Source organism: Arvicola amphibius, chromosome 7 (assembly GCF_903992535.2).
Source record: "Arvicola amphibius chromosome 7, mArvAmp1.2, whole genome shotgun sequence".
In the NCBI taxonomy this organism is placed as follows: domain Eukaryota; kingdom Metazoa; phylum Chordata; class Mammalia; order Rodentia; family Cricetidae; genus Arvicola; species Arvicola amphibius.
In genome coordinates, this window is record NC_052053.1 from 138,210,216 (window position 1) to 138,230,994 (window position 20,779).

Sequence of the window (20,779 nt, forward strand, 5' to 3'; positions counted from 1 at the left end):
GTTTTATCTCTTGTTTGTTATAATTTTAATGCCATTTTCATACCTAGTTTTATTTCAGATAAAAGTGAGGAGTTAGTTCTAGAAAACAGACATGTAGACGATATTTAACAGGGGCAAGATATGAAAATTGTGCCATCTGGGCTGACACCACCATAAATAACAAGGAAAGGGAATGCTGAGTTGAAAGGAAATTGCGCACATGACACTTTAAACTTCAGACTTAGAAATTTCAAAGTGAGGGTAACACGGTGCTGAATGTTTGAGGACTTGACCTACTCTGCAGAAATCAGGTCTAATGTCAGAATTACATAAATTTTAAAAGTACACAGCTTTAGAATTGACAGAACCAAGAGCTAATCTCAGTGTAATGGTTTAGATAAAATGGCACCATTCCCCCAGGGGCAGCAGCCACGAGGGGCAGCCAGGTCCCAGGCAGAGAGCCACACAAGGCCTCAGTGGGTCCCAGGTTGGTGGCAGGTAGCAGGTGAATGATCTTAGTGGCAGGGCAGCCAGTCCCAGGAGGAGCCACAGCAAGTTAGAGACAGACGCCATGCAGAGAAAGTGCATATAATTTTTCAGTGGGTTATGGAAGGAAAGGGAAGGGAAAGAGAGGGAAGAAGAGGAAGGGAGGGAGGGAGAGAGGAGAGAGAGAGAGAGAGAGAGAGAGAGAGAGAGAGAGAGAGAGAGAGAGAGAGAGAGAGAGAGAGAGAGAGAGAGAGAGAGAGGAGGCAGCAGGACAGGACAGAGAGAGCACAGGCTGAAAGCAGAAGGAAGATCCCCTTGCCCTGGTGGAAGTGGGGGTGGGCGGGCAGGGCTTGTCTCTTAAAGGGACAGGACAGACCATTACACTCAGCCTTACCACTTGTTTAGTCATGTGATTTGAACAAAATATTCACATTTTTAGGCCTTTTATCTGATTTCCAAAGTGAGACTATTAAAATTTAGATAAGTGTTACTATATAAACTAATATGCTGATTAACCAAAAAGCACTTTAAAGTTTACAATTAGGGAATCTTAGCCCTCATGTCTCAGTTTTACAAATCTTTAATTGGAGACCTCAAAAATTTGAGAAATTTTCCTAAGGGGGGGAAAAAAGTGAGTCTTAAGGAATTGAAAATGCAGGAATCCCAGTTCCCTGGATTTTAGTCATCTTAATTCACAAGCTAGTTTAATTTACTAAACCTTAAACAGTTTATATGTGTATAGCACACTGACATGACGGCTCCATGGTTTGGCTAAGAGGAAGCTTTTATTGTAGGTAGAAGGGAAAGAACAGCCAGAGGCATCTGGAAGAGACCAGAGTAAAGAGAGAAAGCAGTAGACTGAGCATGGCTGAAGTGGATTAGTTAAAAAATGCTGTAGGATCCCTAGTGGCTGCAGCGGGCCATGAGATCACCATGAAAACACGTCACAGATCCGGGGCAGCGGGCCATGAGATCACCATGAAAACACGTCACAGATCCGGGCAGGGAGACACGCGGCGGTGGGTGGGAGACAGACAGATAGCTACACCATGCAGAGCAAGGTTGCATATTTATTTAGTGGGTTATGGAGGAGAAGGGAAAAGAGATTAGATGGAAACAGAAGGGGGGAGGACAGAAGAAGGAGATAGAAAAGGAAGAGACTCAGGTTGCAAGCAGAAAGAAAGATCTGCCTGCCTCAGCTGATGGGGGAGGGAGTGGGTGTGGCTTATCTCTTAAAGAGACAGAACAAATCATTACATTCCCATCTCTTTTTTATAATAAAAAGGCGGAGATTAGGCACCACAGGTTAAAGGAATTGGGGCGGCAGATTCTCAAGACTGCTTCCTGCTTTTTTTGTGGGTGTTGTCTTTGCTGGGGAACCTGAGAAGGCTGGGTGCTGGTCACATCCTGGCGTAGCTGGTCTGTTTGTTCCTGTCCAGTGTTGTGGTATGGAAATGTCTGGTGTCTCTTACACCTGTTTAAGGTATTGGCAGAACAGAGGAAAAAGTTAAGTTTAGGAAAAAAACTTTTAGGACCAGGGAATTGAAACGGGTGTATCTGACCTGTTTAAGGTGAATCCTTCAATTCAGCTCCCTGGAACTCACAAGTATTTTCTGGGTTTGTGAAAACAGAAATTTTAGACATTTACATTGTATAAACAGTAGCATATTTATGTCAGAATGACCATAACAGATATTTTTGTATGATAAAAAGTACTTTTAAGACATGGAAGGAAGCATGAAAGAGAAATTTGATAACTTGTATTTGTCCTCACACCTTTGTAACTTCCAGGCCTTGTATTTGTATTTTACTGAAATTTTTTTGGGAGGTTGTCCTTTTAAACTGACAAAACCTCTCAACTGTCAAACTGCATCAGAGATCTTTGAGAAGGATAAAATTTTACTTGAGTTATTGATTAAAAAACAACAGAGACCTTACTTGATTGGCACCTAGAGCTACTCCTCAGGGTCCTCCATGGTTGCTGAAGGTTATATTTACCTTTTGCCATTTAGTGCAGGGCCTGCCAGGCTCCAGAAGATCCTGTTGGGTAAGAAATCTGTAGGAAGACAAGCCTATCTTGACCTGAGCAGCTAGGCTGTCGATTCCAGCGATTCTGTCCACATCTGGAGATTTTCAGTTTATTTGAAAGGCAGTTTTTCCAAGTGGTCAGTGCTTGGCAGTTGGACGTTGTTCTCAAAAACCCCAAAACAACAACCTGACTACACTTTTTTTTCCCTTAAGATTTCTCTGTAGCTACGGAGCCTGTCCTGAAACTCACTCTGTAGACCAGGCTGGCCTCAAACTCACAGAGATCCACTTCCCTCTGCTTCCCAAGTGCTGGGGATTAAAAGTGTGGGCCACAAAGCCCCCCAAAGCTACACCTTTATTGCATATAGGATTATATGGGAGAAAGGGGGAATTTTTCAGCCAAGGTGTGGCTTGAGATCAGGAGTGGAGGAATCAACATTGACCTTGACAGTAGGCACAAGTTCCTCTTGCTAGAGAAAAGCAGGAACTTTCTTCAATCCCCCTCCCCCACCCCATTCCCACACACCCAGGGAATGGAGTCTCTTATCCAAATGCCTGACCTTGGCAAAGGGACTTCTGGGGACCAGACACAATACGACAATGTCTTACTATATAGGCCTGTTCCCCTCATGATGCTCCCAAAATGGAGGGTCCTGATGTCTTCCTCCTTTCCCCATTATCATACCATTCTAATCTCCTTATATTAACTGAAGGTTTGCCCTTCTTGGCCTCAGGCTCTGGATCTGAATTGTAGGCATTTCATCCTTGGAATCAGCTGTGTCTTGTAAATCTCTAGCTTTCCTGTTCTTGGTGTCATTAGAAGAGCACAATGGAATGCAGAGCAAGTTTCAGGACTGGCTCCAAAGCTGCAGAGAAAACAAAACAACAAACAAACAAAAAGTTGAATCACATATATATCCATGTCTAGATTTGTAATTATAAAATAAGTCTTTTGTTATAAGTTTAAAGCCACATTTTGTTATAGAATTCACATATTTTAAACCATACCCAATGAGCAAACGACAAATCCTGAGATAAGCATTCACAGTATAATCTTAAGAAATTTTCTGAGAGCAAAGCACAGAGAAATCATAGAGATAAAAGATTAATAGTGGAAATTAGAGAGCAAGTTTAGACGTAAGATATTTGGGGATCATTTGGCTGTGCTAGAGGCAGTTGTTACAATCTGTGAGAATTTGGAAGTCAAGTTTGACCATTTTTTGGCCATTGATCTGTACTGAGGCCAGGCTGTTGTAATAACAAATTCCTGAAGGGAGAGAGAGAGGGTCGTAAATAGGAACACCATCTGGGTGTGTTCCTCTAAGATCCAAGAGGGAACTAAGAGGTGAAGCTGTGGTTCTGGAGGCCGGAGCCAGAGATAGCAGGCAGGAGAGCTCAGGGGAAAGGGAGCAGTAAGTATCCTTAGCAGAGAGACTCAGAGGAGGACAGAGCCAAGAGAGAAAGTTGCCCACATGGTGGGAGCCCAAGGGAGTGGCAGCAGGCTCTAGGAGCCAGAGAGACACTTACGACATGGGACAAGAAGAGGTATGGTTAAGAGACAAGGAGAAACAACCAGGAACTAAGAATCACAGTCTGCAGCTCCTAGGGGAAGGCAAGGAAATTCACCCAGAAAATGTAGATGGAGCAGTGGGGCTGCGTCCTACCACCCGGCTAGCTTTTCACCTGAAATAATTCTTTTAAACACTGCCTGGCCCATTAGTTTTAGCCTCTTATTGGTTGATTCTCACATCTTGCTTTAACCCATAGTTAGTAATCTGTGTAGCACCACGAGGTGGTTGCTTACCAGGAGAGATCTTAACCTGCATCTGTCTTGGAGAGGAGAAGCATGGTGACTGCCTGAAGCGTCTGCCTTCTCTCTCCCAGCATCCTGTTCTGCCTACTCCACCCACCTATGTTCTGACCTATTGGGCCAAGCAGTTTCTTTATTAATTAACCAATGAAAGTCCTCCATCAAGGACACACAAAGAGAGATAGAGCAGGTAGCTCTAAGTGGGAGGAAGCAAGGAAAAAAGAAAGAGTCCCAGGCTGTTCAGGCAGAACTGCAGTACCTAGAAGGAAGACAAGAGAAAACTAGGAGAGAGGGGAGATGTCCAAGTGAGTGTAGTTGGCCATGCAGCAGGCTGCAAGAGCCAGAGAAGCACTTAGGTGCCCATGTGGAGGAGTCAGAGGGAAGCAGAAGCTGAAGAATTGGACTCTAGAATTGAAAATTCAATTTACAAACAAAAGATCCCTACATACCTTTGAAGAATTAAATCAGAAACTTGGTGTAGCATGGAGGGATGCAAGACATAGGACATGGGAGAACAATATGCACTGGGTGTGTTCATGCTGCAACTGGCCTGCTCCTGTTTTAGGAGGTCACTTGTTTGTTCTTGGCTGCTCAGCCCCAACATAATCACACAGAAACCATATTATTTGCAATACTGTTTGGCCAGTAGCTTAAGTATATTTCTGGCTGTTATATCCTAAAGTAGCCCATCTCCATTAATCTGTGTATCACCACAAGGCTGTGGCTTACCGGGTAAAGTTCCTGTATCTGTCTCTGGCAGGGCTACATGGCTTCTTTCTGACTCTGCCTCCTTTCTCTCAGCATTGAGTTTAGTTTTCCCCACCTACCTCTTTTCTACCCTATCACAGGCCAAGGCAGATTCTTTATCCATTAACCAATGGCATTCACAGCATACAGAGGGGAATCCTACATCACCTCCCCCTTTCTGTCTAAATGAAAAGGAAGGTTTAAATTTTAACATAGTAAAATTACATATACAAAACAGGTATCAAGAAAGAATTACACTTCCAATATTTATATCTACTTTATCTCTTATCATAACTAAGGAGAACTATAATGATCTATTCTTCAACTACATCAAAGACTCCAGAAGGATATAATATTACCTAAGTAAACAGGAAACGCATTGTAAGCAACTTCCAAAACTCTAAAAATGACAGAGACATCTTGCTGCCTGGACAGTCACTCAAAGTTCTTCTGTATTGTTGGAGCATCCATCTTCAGCCTACAGGCCCATAGTATCCAGCAGACTTTTCTATGGAGCAGGAAATTCCAAGGACAATTCCACCTATATAGGCAGTTTGTCAGTCTCTTTTGTGTCCTGCAGAATGTCTGACAGACTCTTTCATGAAGCTAGAACCCCAAATTTGCTTTTTATGGCTCCTAGTAGGTCCAGCACAGGCTGCTATTTTGCAACAAACTTACAGATTCATCAATTATGCTTAAAGACGGGACATTTACACAGTTTTGGGGAGAGACCAGACAATCACAAACAGGGCTTGGAGTGGAGAAAAAAGAAATAGGGAATGGGGAATTTCTCTCCCAGAGGAACAGGAAGTGAACTGAGATACTGGTATGTCTTGAGCATATATGAGACCTCAAAGCCTGCCTCCACAGTGACACATCCTCAAACAAGGTCACACCTACTCCAACAAAGCCCCACCTTCTAATAGTGCCACTCCCTTCGGTGGCCATTTTCTTTCAAATCACCATAATACTCCAAAATTTAATGATTCAAAACAGACACAAACTCTTTTCTTGAAGTTCTAAAGGTCAGAAGTCGCAGTGGTCAACAGACAGGGCCAGCTGAACTCCTGTAGGAGGCCCCAGAGCCACACTGGTTTCTAGAGGCTGCCCCTAGGCCTTGGTTTTCTCCATCATTGCCGCATTCTTTCACTGATTTCTCCCCTCAGCTTTGTAGATTACAGCACACTTCTCTCTCCTGGGCTGGTTCCAGTCTGCAGCTGTCCTTGGCAGGTGTTCCATGGTACTGGCATCTCCAACATCTTGGGGTCTCCAAGGCAATCGAGGCTTCACCTTCAGAAACTCTCGGCCTCCATTCAGGAACACCCCTAGCACATGTCTGGCCTCAATGACTTCCTTAGTTGCAGAGGGAGCTTTCTTAAGCCCTTTCTTGTATCCTTGACGATAAAGCCAGAACCATGTGGCTGAAGCTGTCAGTCTTGCTGCTTGCTGGGGCTAGAACTTGTCCTGCTCGTTCAAGTGTGTTTTCACCAGCTCTCTGTTTTTGGCAGTTCCCTTCACTAAAGCTTTTCTTTAGTTCCTTTTTACAAGTTGGAAGCTTAGCTGGGTAGGGTGTTACCCCGAGGTCACCACTTCTTTTATTCCATTTAGCATCAGGTTTTTCTTGAGACTTTTTATCTCCTTGAACACCAGATTTAGCTCCATTAAACCTCCTGATGCTCCTGGAAGAAAGCTATTTAGGAAACAATGCTCTGCCTGGATGCTCTATCAGGCTGCTGGGCTTCTCCCTTCCCAGGCCTAGCAGAAGACAGAAGTCTTTTTAAAAGAAAGAAAGAATTAAATGATGCATGAATTCTAAATTCAGAATTTCTATCTTAACCAAAATAACGGTAGTCAGTCCCCCACCTCCACGTTCAAGACTGAATGAGTGTTTTCTAGTGGGGATTTAGTAGGCCCGAAAGGAAAGAGCTCGAGATAGTCACATATGTGTTGGTAACCGGGGTTACCCAACAACAGGTCTCAGGCAGCTCATCCCACTGGCAGTCTCACTGTGAGCAAGCACTCCTCATTTGGAACTTCCAGGCAGCTCTTGAGGCTCTTATTTTTAATATGAGTAGGAAGGAATTCAAGCCTGAAGAAATTGGAGAAAAGCTGGCACAGCTTTTTTAATGTTCTGAAAATAGAGTATAAGAAGAAGAAGGTCCCAGTGCTTTTAGAAGCTGTGGGTTTTTATTTCAATGCACTTGTGAATTCAAATTTTCAAACATTTATCAGGTTATACAAATGAGAACTTAAGAAAAAGTGGAAGGTCCAGTAGATCCTCAGCATAAATGCCTAAAAATAGGATATCTTAGTCATTTATACTCTATAGTAGTGACTTTCAACATGGAGGTTGGACAACCTTTCACAGGGGTCACCTAAGATCATCATAAAACACAGATATTTACATCATCATTCATAATAATAGCAAAATAGTTATGAGGTAGCTATAAAATATTTTTCTGGTTGGGGGAGTCATCACAACATGAGGAACTGTATTAAAAGGTCACAGGGTGAATTTTGAAGTTACATTTAAACCATAAAATATACACACATTAATGAACAAGATCCAATGAGAAGGTCCTACAAGATTCCAGGAAACTCAAAAAGCTTAAAGGATATGTAAGTTCAGATGTTTCAAAGGAAGCATTGAAAGGCAGAAGACAAGTAAGGCTTTCAAAATTATGAAGAAAAAAATACAACTTCATATTCTATAGTTAGTCAAATTGCAAATCAAGCATGAGTGAGGGATGAAAAAGTTATAGACCTACAGGTTTGCAAAACTTTTACCTCCCATTATCCAAACTCAAAACTATATGTTCTCCCTAATTGCGGACTCCAACTTTATAAATGTATACATGTATATATGAAAATAGACTTCTTGTAGGTAAAGTCTAAAAATCTAGAAAGATTCAGAGAGGATAAAATCAGGAAGGAAGGAGGAAGGATGAGGGATAGACAGAAAGGCATATGGGACATGAAAGGAAAGAAGGGGGTTACTACCATGGGGCAGCCAGGAGTAGCGGGAGTGGAGAAAGATGAGGGAAGGAGAACGACAAAAATAGTTTAAAAATATAAGAATGGTATCTAATACATTATATGCTGATTTAAACAGTGTGTGTGTGTGTGTGTGTGTGTGTGTGTGTGTGTGTGTGTGTGTGAACCTTTACCTCCCGTAAGCCTTCCTGAAGGAAACTAGTGGACAGAAGATGTGCTCCATCTAAAAGATGAATAAACCAAGAAAAGGGGATACTGAAACTACACAAAAGGAAATCCACGCAGAGGAAAGGCAAAGGAACTCAAAGGGAAGTCATTAGTGAGAACCAGCTCAGGCAACTCTTGAGAAGATAATGATCAAACACCTGATAAGAATGGGGGGGAGGCAAGTGCAAACAGGAAGAGCCAAGGGGAAGCAACAGACAAGGGAAGCACAAAGACAAAGTATTCAGGAAGCAAACTATAAGAACAGTTTACATATGCTGCATTCTGAGTAGAAAATAGAATTACAATAACGTGACTGTTATTGATTTAGGCAAAATTATAGTTTTTTATGGAGAAGAGATAAGTACTCAGAGATTTGGTAGTGGTGGAGGCACGGGTCCTCATCTCACAAGTAAAACAAAAACATTTAGAGATACAGAATCAGATGAAGGATTTTGGAAGTGAGTGTCTTTGGGAAGAGGAACTAAACTCATCTACTCTTGTAGAGAGCATTCATTCTGTAAGTTATAAGACTGAATATTTCTCTATATTCTTTTTACAAATTAGTATTTCTGAATTAAGTACCTTACACTTGAAACACTACACAGAATGAGGTATTTATCATATGAGCTCTTTAGAAGAAACTAAACCTTATTTACACTCCTATATATTGATTTCCAGCCTGTATTAGCATTTCTGTGTGTTCTTAATGCAATTACATCAACATTATACTAACATGAGATGTTGCCTTTTTGACTAAGATATATACCATAATGAATCTCTCACTCACAATAGACACATTTTCTATGATTAAAATTAACTTAATAATTTCTTCTGACTTTTTTTTTAATTTTTTTTGTTACAACTTGAATAGTTGGTCCTATTCCAATGAGTCATTCACAAGATCCAAGTGTAAGGTTGTAAAAAGAGGTTTTTCATCCTGCCTGGTCCACAGTCACTTTTAAAAGAGCCACTCAAAGACTAATATTAATTTTAAATATTTGGGAAATAACTCAGGTTTATTACTAGCTAGCTCTTACAATTAAATATACCCATTTCTATTAATTTAAGTATTATCACGTGTATACTTAATAAGTAGAACCAGTCTGCTGGCATGTTATTTCTTGGGCACCCCAAGACTCTACCTTTCTTTTCCTGTATCTCTGTTTGGATTTCCCACCTGGATTTATCCTGTCTTGCCATAGGCCAAAATAGCCTTATTTATCAACCAATGAAAGCAACACATATTCACAGTGTATAGAAAGACCATCCTACAGCATAAGATAACTTGGCAGACTAAATAAAAAGAGAAGACAACCATTAGGTAGAGAGCAACGACCAAAGCTATGTTGTTTTTTCAAATATGCATATATATATATATATATATATATATATGAAAAATAAACTGGTTGGCCTATTAGCTCAGGCTTCTTATTAACTAACTCTTATATCTCACATTAACCCATAATTCTTGTCTGTGTTAGCCACATGGCTTGGTACCTTTTATCAGTGTGGCATTTGCATCTTGCTTCCTCTGCATCTGGGTGACAACTGCAGATTGAGCCTTTCCTGTTCCCAGAATTCTCCTATTCTGGTTGCCCCACCTATACTTCCTGCCTGGCTACTGGTCAATCAGCACTTTATTAAACCAATACAAGTGACAAATTTTACAGGGTACAAGATCATTGTCTCACAGTACTTCCCCATATTTTTCTTCTCAAAACAAGAACTCTGAATCTAATCTCCTTTGTTTAGCTTTTTTCCTGACCATTGTCCATAACAACTTGTAACCAACACTCTAGTTTCAAGGTCGCTGCCACCACCAAGAAGTATGCTGTCAGCTATTCATAAACACCATTTAAATGCTTTTTGTTGTGGCCTCTTAAAAGAGCTGCAAGATTTTTGCAGCTAAAGCTGAGTCAGAAAGTCTCTCTTAAATAAGACGTGCTTATCTCTAGCAAACAGAGCCCACCTAAGAAAATGCTGCTACCAAGAAACTGTGCTTAACTGTTTTGTGTGTGTAATATTCCTTGAACTTCGGTAAGGATGATATTGACACATTGCTTTGGATTATGGTAGCAGAGCTGCATTCTCACCTATGGAGCAGGCCTTAAATCCAGCTGCAAAATAGTTGATTGTGCCCCAAAAGTTGTGCTGCTATTGTATAAGTGAGTACATTTTTCCTGGCTAACACACAAGTCTATAGCCAAGAAAGATCATTAGCAATAATTCGTTGGCAACCTTTATAGAGTCTAAGCTAAAAAGGGAGCATCTAGACCAGTCCCCACTGCCTGGTTTCCCCATCCTACAAAGTGTATTGTATTATCTAAAATAGGGTTTTGCCAACATCAGTGGACATGACTTGTATTGTGGCAGAGAGCCTCTTTAACCAATACCTCATAGTGAGGTAAATTGCCCTGGCATGAATGACCTTGTTTCATGGCCTCCTTATCTAATACTTCATAAAGAAGTAGGTCATCCCTGGCAGTAACAACCTTGTTTTTGAATATTCTTTTCCCCCTGCCATGCAGAGTACCTTCTGAATTTGTATTTCTAACATATTTTTACATTTACAAACACAGGCTGTTGTAAGATTTTTATTTTGATTTTTTTCAGTTACCTTGTCAGGTATCATATGTGCCTTACAAACCATAATTTCCCCCAAGAGTTTCACAGCTGTGCCTGGCTCCTGCACTCTTCGTTGACTAACTCCCTATCCTCATCCTTTAGATGTGCTTGTACCTCTTTCAAGTGTTTTTCCAAGTCTGTAAAACATAGGTTAGCATTATGTAATGAAATCTGTTTTACAGAAGGCATGCAGGATCTTTGAAGGTCTGCCACCATTTGTTACAAGCAAATGCCAGTTGGTGTTGGGTACAGCAGCAGCAGAGCTATTCTACTTAGCTTATTGTAAACTAATCATTTTCTATTGAGTCCTTCAGCCTCCTCATTCTGGGGCAGTGCTTCATGTCTCTGTGTCTCCATGGAGAACAGAGAAATTAGGTTGTACTGGTTGACTAGACTCAGGCCAGAAGAAAACCAGCATGCTGTGACCTGCTGTGCCTCCTATGGAGGTGGCAAGCTCTGGGCCTGCGCTGTGTCTGCTGCTTCTCCACTGTGTCTGCTGCTTCTCCACTGACCACTTTGTGCTGAAAGAGCCCTAGTAGGCAGTCTCCACCACCAGTCTGCTTTCTTGAAGGAGAGATGTATACAGTACACCCCAGAGAGAGAAATGCCTACCTGTGGAACAAACACGATCTGTGAATCAGCATTCGTGCTTTAAAGCAGTGGTTCTCAATCTGTGGGTCATGACCCTTTGAGGGGTTGCATATCAGATATTTACATTGTGATTCATAACACATGAAAAATTACAGTTGTTAAGTAGCAACGAAATAATTTTACAGTTGGGATCACCACAATGTGAGAAACTGTATTAAAGGGTCACAGCATTAGGAAGGTTGAGAACCACCATGTTTAAAGGATTCATGCTCACTGAACTTGGCTGATTGATTGTAATTTTTTCCCATAGGAACTCCGGCTCAACGCAAGTTTCGCCACCTTTACATTTGAGTGACCTGAACTGGGCTCTTGTTTTTTTGTGAGTTTTGTTGTTGTTTGTTTGTTTCTCCATTACTCCTGTTGATTGCCTCAGTACTTTGCAAACATAATTTACATGCTAGTCTAACTAGTTCAGATCTACATTAGCTTCTCCAGTCTTATAAAGATTGTGAACCACCAGAGAGTTCAGGAAAGCTACTGAGACTTCATACTTGGTAGTGCTGAGGCCCCTGCTGAATTCATTCATTTTCTTCTCCTGTGAACTCAGCTCTACCTGGCTAGTAAGCTGGGTATGAAACATTACCCCTCACAGTCCTGGTTCCCTCTGTACATCCTGTCCTTTCTCCTGTGCCTTCCAGTTTGACACTGGCGGGAAAGTCAAGCAGTGGTAACCAAGGTCTGTGATGGCTCACAGGAACTGGCCAATCAGGACATGCTTCACCTTGCATTGACACAGACTATTCAGTTTCTTCTCTAGAAGGGTAAGTGCTACTTCATGGCACTCATTCATCCTTTGTCCCACAGCCTCATGAGCCAGGCTGTGAGAGACTTTTTTTTTCAAGACAGGATTTCTCTGTGTAGCTTTGGAGCCTGTCCTGAAACTCTCTCTGTAGACCAGGCTGTCCTTGAACTCACAGACATCCCCCTGCCTCTGCCTCCCAAATGCTGGGATTAAAGGCTTGGGTCACTACCACCTGGCTGGCATTCTATTTTTTTAGAAGCACTGTAGTCCCTGATTACCATAGTTTACTCTACTGGGCCTCTATTAAGTGCCCCGATAAGCATTCTGAATCATAGATTTTCCATTCCTCTGTATCAAAGTTTGGACCCCATGAGCATCTTCCGCCAGGTTCACCTCACTTTCTTCAATGTCCAAATCTTCCCATGATTTCCATGTTTTTGGATGACATGAAAGACTTTAATACATTTACACAGTTCTAGTTTCTATTCTTTCTCATACCCCACGAGCCATAATAAATAGCAAGCCAGCATGTCTATCTCATGCTCCTTTTACCCATTTTTCCTACCAATTCATAGGCTAGTGCAGCCACTAGTACCCACATATCTCTTCTGACTATGATTCCTTGCTCGTGCAAGCAAGTTCTTTCTGGGCACACAGATAAGCCTCGGTTGCATGTCTCATGACCCACAGATGAGGCTGTGCAACTGTCTTCCTCTTGCCATCCTCTCCCATATGGTCTTCCATGAATGCTACTTTCAGGAGTTGAAATATATTTTATAGCTCTCCAGCTATTTCCTGGAAGTCCCCCAATTCATGTGGTTGACCCCCATTCATCAAAGAAGTACATTAATCCACACCCTATAGAAGAAAACAGTTTCTCTGAGCCCTCCCCACCAACACAGACACACTCCCTCTTCAGACAGCTCAGCTTCAATGGCATGACTTATAACCCATATCAGGAGCAAGGTATAGCACTACATACGACACAGGGAACGGTTGCCGTGTACGTGTTCCATCCTTAGATCACTTTCCTGCACGTTCTATCATCCATATCAGGGCCATGCAACTGTTTTTCCCATATTCATCTTTGGCTCTGTCATGACTTTTCTTGGAGCTCTATTTCTATTCCTCCTCTCACAGAGAAAAGGCAGCCATAGAGCAATGAAACAATCCCACCCAAGTCTAACTTGTCGGATCAACAAGTTTATATACTTTATTTCCATCAGTATAGGTGAAAGGGAACTTACAGGAGCACAGCCAACTTTGGGTTGTGAAGAGCTCTTCTGGTCCCCCCCCCCCCCAGCATTGTTAATGGTTTATGTGTCGTCTGAGATTCAGGGAACCTCGTGAGTCCTCCCTGTAATCATAGCTTCAAGCCCATATCAAACCTGATAGTTCCACGACAGGATGAGAGCAAAAACAGTGTAAGTGGAAGAGGTTGTTCTGTTATGAGAAAGGTCAGGGCTGGGAAGAGGGTTCAGTAGGGTAAGATTATTTGCTGTGCAAGTGTGAGGAACTGAGTTCAAAGCCCCAGCACCCATCTGAAAAGCAGAATGTGAGTGCACATGGATGTGAGTGCACATGGATGTGAGTGGAGATAGGATCTCTGGAGCTTACTGGCCATCAGCTCAGCTCTAAGCTCAATGGGAGATCATGTTTCAAAGGAATAAGACAGAAATAGCGCAGGACACTCAGTGCCCTACTCTGCCCCCCCCCCAAATGTGTGAATAGCGTTGTGCGTCTGCACACACACACACACACACACACACAGACACACACTAAGACCATGTGCATCTGCACACACACACACAACACACACATTAAGACCATGTACATCTGCACACACACACTAAGACCATGTGCATCTGCACACACACACACACTAAGACCATGTGCATCTGCACACACACACAGCACACACACTAAGACTATGTACATCTGCACACACACACACTAAGACCATGTGCATCTGCACACACACACAGCACACACACTAAGACTATGTACATCTGCACACACACACACTAAGACCATGTGCATCTGCACACACACATACACCCTCTGTCTTGCTATACTGTTGATTGCTTTCTGAACGCTAACCACCAAGATCTATTCCCGTATTTGACCACTTCCCACTCCCAGGGCTGACCACCAAGGCCCAGTTATCAAAGTACTGAAGTCCAGCAATCAAAAGTCCCCTTTAGACTACCCTAATGACGTGCCCAATTAAAACAAACCAAATCATCCTGGCATGGGGTTCTCCCTTTTCTTTATGAACTGCCATTTGTCTATGACCACCCCTTTGTCCCTCCAGGGCAAATATCTTTTTCTCCTCTTTCCCTTGTCTCCTATCCCATGTCTTTGTCCCTCTGGTGCAAATAATTCTCCTTCGAGCTGAGAACTTGGTCTTCGTGTGTCCTGTGCCAAGTTTGGTCATTTGATCAGGTGGCTCACAACCACCTCTAACTTCAGCTCCACGGGGTATCCAGTGCCTATGGCCTCCTCAGGCACCTGCACTTATGTGCACATATGTCCACCCAGACACATACACATAATTAAACATAAAATAAATATCTTTTAAAACCAGCCAAACAAAAGGTTTTTTTTAAAAAAAAAAAAAACACTAAATGCTGCCCCAGGCTTTTAAATTTAATTTTCAGAATTTCAGAGGTATCTATGAGCAGAGAAACTTGTTTGAAACTTTGGCAGCAGCTTTGATGAGTGACATTCCCAGCCCAAGCAAGAGAGTCTGCATTGGGTAGAACGTGGGCTGAAACCAAGAGCAATGTCCAGCAGACACGGGCTCCATCCCATGAGAGTCATTCTGTGACATCTTCATGGTTTCTGCAATGAAAATGAATTATAATCCCCTTGTGTAGGAGAAACTAAATTAGGAAGAAAAGTGATTAGAAACAGAAGGCAGCTTGAAGTTTATGCTGCCAGATTTGCTCAGCATGTGACTCAGAAGCTGTGGGTAAGTTTTCCTGGCTGTTCTCCCAATTATCAACCTTTAGCTTACTTAAAAGCCAAATCAGTGACTCAAAAGAGCGTGCTAGGAAGAAATTTTTGACAGATAAAAGTAGCTATTCCTGGCAATATCAAATAACATATATACATACACTCATGTACCTTTTTCTGGAATGAAGCTCAAAATACACCAACACCTAACTTACACTGCCAATGGGGCTGTAGAACACAGCTTTAATAGTTAACATTTACCAAGTGCTTACTATGTGCCAGGCATTTAATTTAATTTTCACACCAACATTATGAGATAAACACTATTCTCACATAGTCTTATTTTAAAGATGATGAAATTAAGCCAAAGAAAGCTAAATAACTTCTCCAAGGTCATAGACAAAGAAATAACAGATCCCTGACTGAAACTCGGTCATTTTGACTCTGATGAAACATTCCTTTTTTCTGTTTAAAAGCTTGTATTTATTCGTCACAATTACAAACATTTATCTGATGTAGTTTGGTCATATTCCTCCCCATTATCATCTTATCCTCTTCCCTCCCTGAATCCCTGTTCTTCTCAACAAGTTCCCTCTTGCTTTCCTCCTGCGTCTCTCCTGCTTGTGTGTGTGCGTGTGTGTATGTGTGTGTGTGTGCATGTGTGCGTGTGTGTGCGTGTGTGTGTATGTGTGTGTGCGTGTGTGTGTGTGTGTGTGTGTGTGTAATTTAAATACATATTTAAGCTAGCCAGCTTACAATAAGTTTCTATGTGGCGTTTTCATACATCCTACTTTTGGCTAACTCTCCCCCTCTTCCTTTCCATCTTCCTACCCCCATCTCCACTTAGACATCTTCACCTCCAGTATTCTCTGACTCTATTTTTATATTACATATGTTCTACTATCCCACTTCCTCATAAGTAGTCTCTCTAACCCCAATGGCTCACTCTATTCCCTGCCCTTCACTCCAAGTGAAACAAACAAATCTAAAAATTTAAAGTTCATATCCTCATATGAGAGATAACCTGTCTTTTGGGGCCTGGGTTACCTCACTCAATGTAATGTTTTCCACTTTCATCTATTTTCTTCTAAATTTTATAATTTAATCTGTCTTTACACTAAATTCCACTGTGTATACGTACCGCATTGTCATGATGCATCATGTGATGGGCATTCCACTTCCTAGCTCTTGTGAACAGAGTGCAATGAACATGAATCCATAATTATCTTTATAATAGGATAGTGTGCTGGCTACTTTTTTTGTCAACTTGACATAAGCTAGAGTCATTTGGGAAGAGGGAACCAAACTTGAAAAAATGCTTGCACCATGTTGGTTTGTGGGCAAGCCTGTGTGGCTATTTTCTCAATTATGATCAGTAGGGGTGGGTGCAGCTCACTCTGGGCGGCTCCGCCCCTCTGCAGGTGGTCCCTAGTTGTATAAGAGACCAGGCTGAGCATGGCTTTGCAATCCAGTCAGTAAGCAGCATTCCTCCACTCTGATTCAGTTCCAGCCTCCAGATTCCTGCCCTGCCCTCCTTCCACTGTGGACTATAAAGTGGAAGTGTAAGTCAAAAAATCCCTTTCCTTCCTAAGTTGTATTTGGTCATGGGATTTTATCACAGAGTAGGAACTCTGACTAACGCAGAAATTGCTACTAGGTTCATGTAATATTTCTGTGACTGATCTGATCATGTTTTGGGCAGGACTTTGGAACTTTGGCCTAGAAAAGCCATTGAATGCTCAGAGTTTAATGGGCTGTTGTGGGGACTTAGAGTATAATGCTGACATGCTTGACAGCAGTGCCAAAGATGAAGGCCTGCCTTAGGAAGTTTAATGGGGAAATCTGAGAGTTCCATAAAGACTCTAACAGGACCATTCAAAATTTTTAATTAAAACTCTGTGGTTCTAGTCAGCTGGAACTGAAGAATCAATTATAATTAAGAACTGGAACCATTAAAGTTAAACCTTTGCTTTACTGGGACAATCAATACTGATTGTTGGGGATGAAGACTTAGCTATGATTAAAAAATCATAAATTTTAAAAAAATTTAAAAAGGAAATGTTTAGAATCACTGAGGCCAAATATTCTAGGAAGTGTTTCCTCTGGGTCAGAACACAGATGCTGTGGTTCAAACGCTGTACCTAGAAGTTAAACTTGGTAATACGTGAGTTCTCCTTATGACATTGGTTCTGAAAACATGAAGGGATCATGGAGAGTGGCTGAGACTTGGTACTATAAGAGGCCAGGAAATGCCACTGTTGAAGGCACAGCCTCAGCTTGAGTCAAAGCCCCAGGTTTGAATGAGTTATAGTGAAAAGTTGAGGCTTGGCATCATTTAGCAGGATCAGAGTCCCTGAAGAGAGTCAAGGAGTAGCTATTGAAGGTACAGCCTAGCTGAGGTGAATAACCTAGCTTATTTGAGATACCAGTACCTAGAGATGATCCATCAAGTCTCCAGTGCCCTGAGTTATATAGGAAAGAAGGAAGCAGCACTCCTCCATGGCCTTGGTTCAGCTCTGCCTTGAGTTCCTGCCCTAACTTCCTTTAGTGATGGGCTGTTACCTGGAAATGTAAGATGACAGACTCTTTCTTCTCTGTCTTAGTTACGGTTACTATTTCTGTGATGAAATACCATGCAGAGCGAGTTGGGGAGGAAAGGGTTTGTTTGACTTACACGTCTGTATCACTGTTCATCATTGAAGGAATCAGGACAGACAATCAAGGCAGGAACCTGGGGGCAGGAACTGATGCAGAGGCCCTGCAGTCATGTGGATTACTGGCTTGTTTCCCATGGCTTGTTTTCTCTCCCACCCACCAGCTCCCGAATAACTGCTCTGAGGCTTAATATTAATTGCAAACTGTTTGGCCAATTAGCTCAGGCTTATTACTAACTAGCCCTTACAACTTAATTAAGCCATTTCTACTAGTCTATATTTTACCATGAGGCTCATGGCTTGTTACCTCGAATCTTGCTTCCTCTGTGTCTGGCTGGCAATTGCAGCTCTACCTTTCCACTTCCCAAAATTCTCCTCGTCTGGCCACCCTGCCTATACTTACTGTCTGGCTACTGTCCAATCGGTGTCTTATTAAACCATTAGGAGTGACAAATCTTTACAGTGTCTAAGAACATTATCCCACAGCAATGGAGTATTATTATAACTGCATCTAGCAATCTACAACTATCAAGATAGATGTGTATACAATTTTTCATGCAATTATGCCATTTCAAGCATCATGGTCATTTTTTCTCAATTATAGAACAACACACGAAGTGCAGATAAAAAGTATGAGATATTGTATAATAAGATGTCTCTTTGTTAGTACTAGTTTATATCTAGCTTAACAGATAGTTGGGGGGTGATACGGCTCAGTGGAAAAAGGTACTCACTGGGCTTTCTGTTTATATGTACTGCTTATCTTAGTAGTGTCCCATTTCTCTGTATAATATACTTGTAAATTTTGTACAAAAATGTTAATGGAAAGATGAAAATAGGTGAGTGTTGTTGGTATTTTTTGTTTGTTTTTGTTTTTTAATCTAGGCCCACGTTGGAATGCCAACATGTAGTTGGTTGTTTTTATTTATTTACTTATTTTTTGTTTTTTTGAGACAGGGTTTCTCTGTAGCTTTAGAGCCTGTCCTGGAGCTAGCTCTTGTAGACCAGGCTGGTCTCGAACTCACAGAGATCCGCCTGCCTCTGCCTCCCGAGTGCTGGGATTAAAGGCGTGTGCCACCACCGCCCGGCTAGTTGGTTGTTTACTCTTTGGCTCTTTGCTCTTTGGGGGCCCACCACCCAGCTCCCATATAAATCACATGGAGGCTTATTCTTTCTTATAAATGCCCAGCCTTTGCTTGTTTCTTGCTCCGTTTTTCTTAACCTAAATTATCCCATCTATCTTTTGCCTCTGAGCTTTTACCTTTCTCTATTTCTGAATATTTTTTCTTTCCTTCTAATTCCATGTCTGGCTGTGTGTCTGTTTGACTGGCCCCTTCTTTTCTTCCTCCTTTTTCTCTTCTCCCTAGATTTCTCATATTTATTCTCTGTGCCTGCCACTCCCACCTATCCTTTCTCCTGCCTTGCTGTAGGCCGTTCAGCTCTTTGTTAGACCAATCAGGTGTTTTAGGTAGGTAAAGTAACACAGCTTCACAGAGTTACACAAATGCAACATAAAAGAATGCAACACATCTTTGCATCATTAAAGAAATGTTCCACAGCATAAACAAATGCAATACATCTTAAAATAATATTCCATAACAGGTGAGGCAGTACTGGAACTTCTATGAGATAATGGTGAGCTGAGCTGATGCTGTGGATAATTTCACAGTAGTAGAGTTGGCTGTGGAGTCAAACTGCTTGGCTTCATATTCCAACTTGAACAAACTATAAACAAATTATTACTTAGCATTTCTACATATGTTTCCTCAAATGTAAACTTAGAATAACAACACCTAACTCAGTTCAATATTTATGCTTAATAAATGATTTATTTCTTAATTTCCAAGTCTACTATCAAGTCAAACTATAAGAACAATGTGGCATGCGATTTACCTAACTGTGGAGAAGATCTAATTTGTGTAAGATGTTATTCTATCCTCAGACTGAATCTATTAATCACTTAATAGGTAATTAGAAATAAATGAATAACATTTAATATTTATTTGTTTTAATTTTATGTATATGAGTGATCTCGTGCATGTATGTTTGTGTACCATGTGTAATTCCCCTCCAATGATCTTCTGAAGACAAATCACTAGTCCCTATTCCTCCAAGCTTTCCTAATAGCATCACTTAGAGATCAAACCTAACACATAAGGCTTTGGGAGGTGCTCAACATTCAAACTTAAATGTTATACGACTCAGGAACTTAGTGGATACTTACCTGTCTACTCTCTCTCTTTAAATGCCTGTTCTCATGGCCACACACATTCAGAGGACATCTGGTCTCCATCTCCAGATCTGATGTGATTCCATTTCACTCTCCTGACTCAGGGGTTTACCCTTTCTAAAAAGGAGGACCATCTCCTTGTCCTTCTGATCTCTCTTCAAGTGTCATGAAATTGGCAAAAAGAAAGGCCTTCCCTGACCACTCATTCTTCCCAGTTTAACTCTCTCCATTTTCAATATCACAAGAGACATGTTCTTGAGGAACATAGCTTGTGAGTTGTGAAAGAAAAAAGTAATGGACAGAAGTTTGAAACAAGTCTGAAAATGTCTGGCTGCAAAAGAAACCCAAGAAGTTACTAGAGAAGGTGATCAGATACATTGGAAGTTTACATTCTCTTCTTGTATAAAAATGGCAGAATTTAACATCCATTGATAGAAATTAAAAAGCAGAAATTTGCCAGGCAGTGGTGACACATGCCTTTAATCCCAGCACTCGGGAGGCAGAGGCAGGCGGATCTCTGTGAGTTCGAGGCCAGCCTGGTCTACAAGAGCTAGTTCCAGGACAGGCTCTAAAAAAAAGCTGCAGAGAAACCCTGTCTCGATCCCCACCCCACCCCCCAAAAAAGCAGGAATTCAGGATTATAGTTGACCTTCCTGGTCATTGTTTTT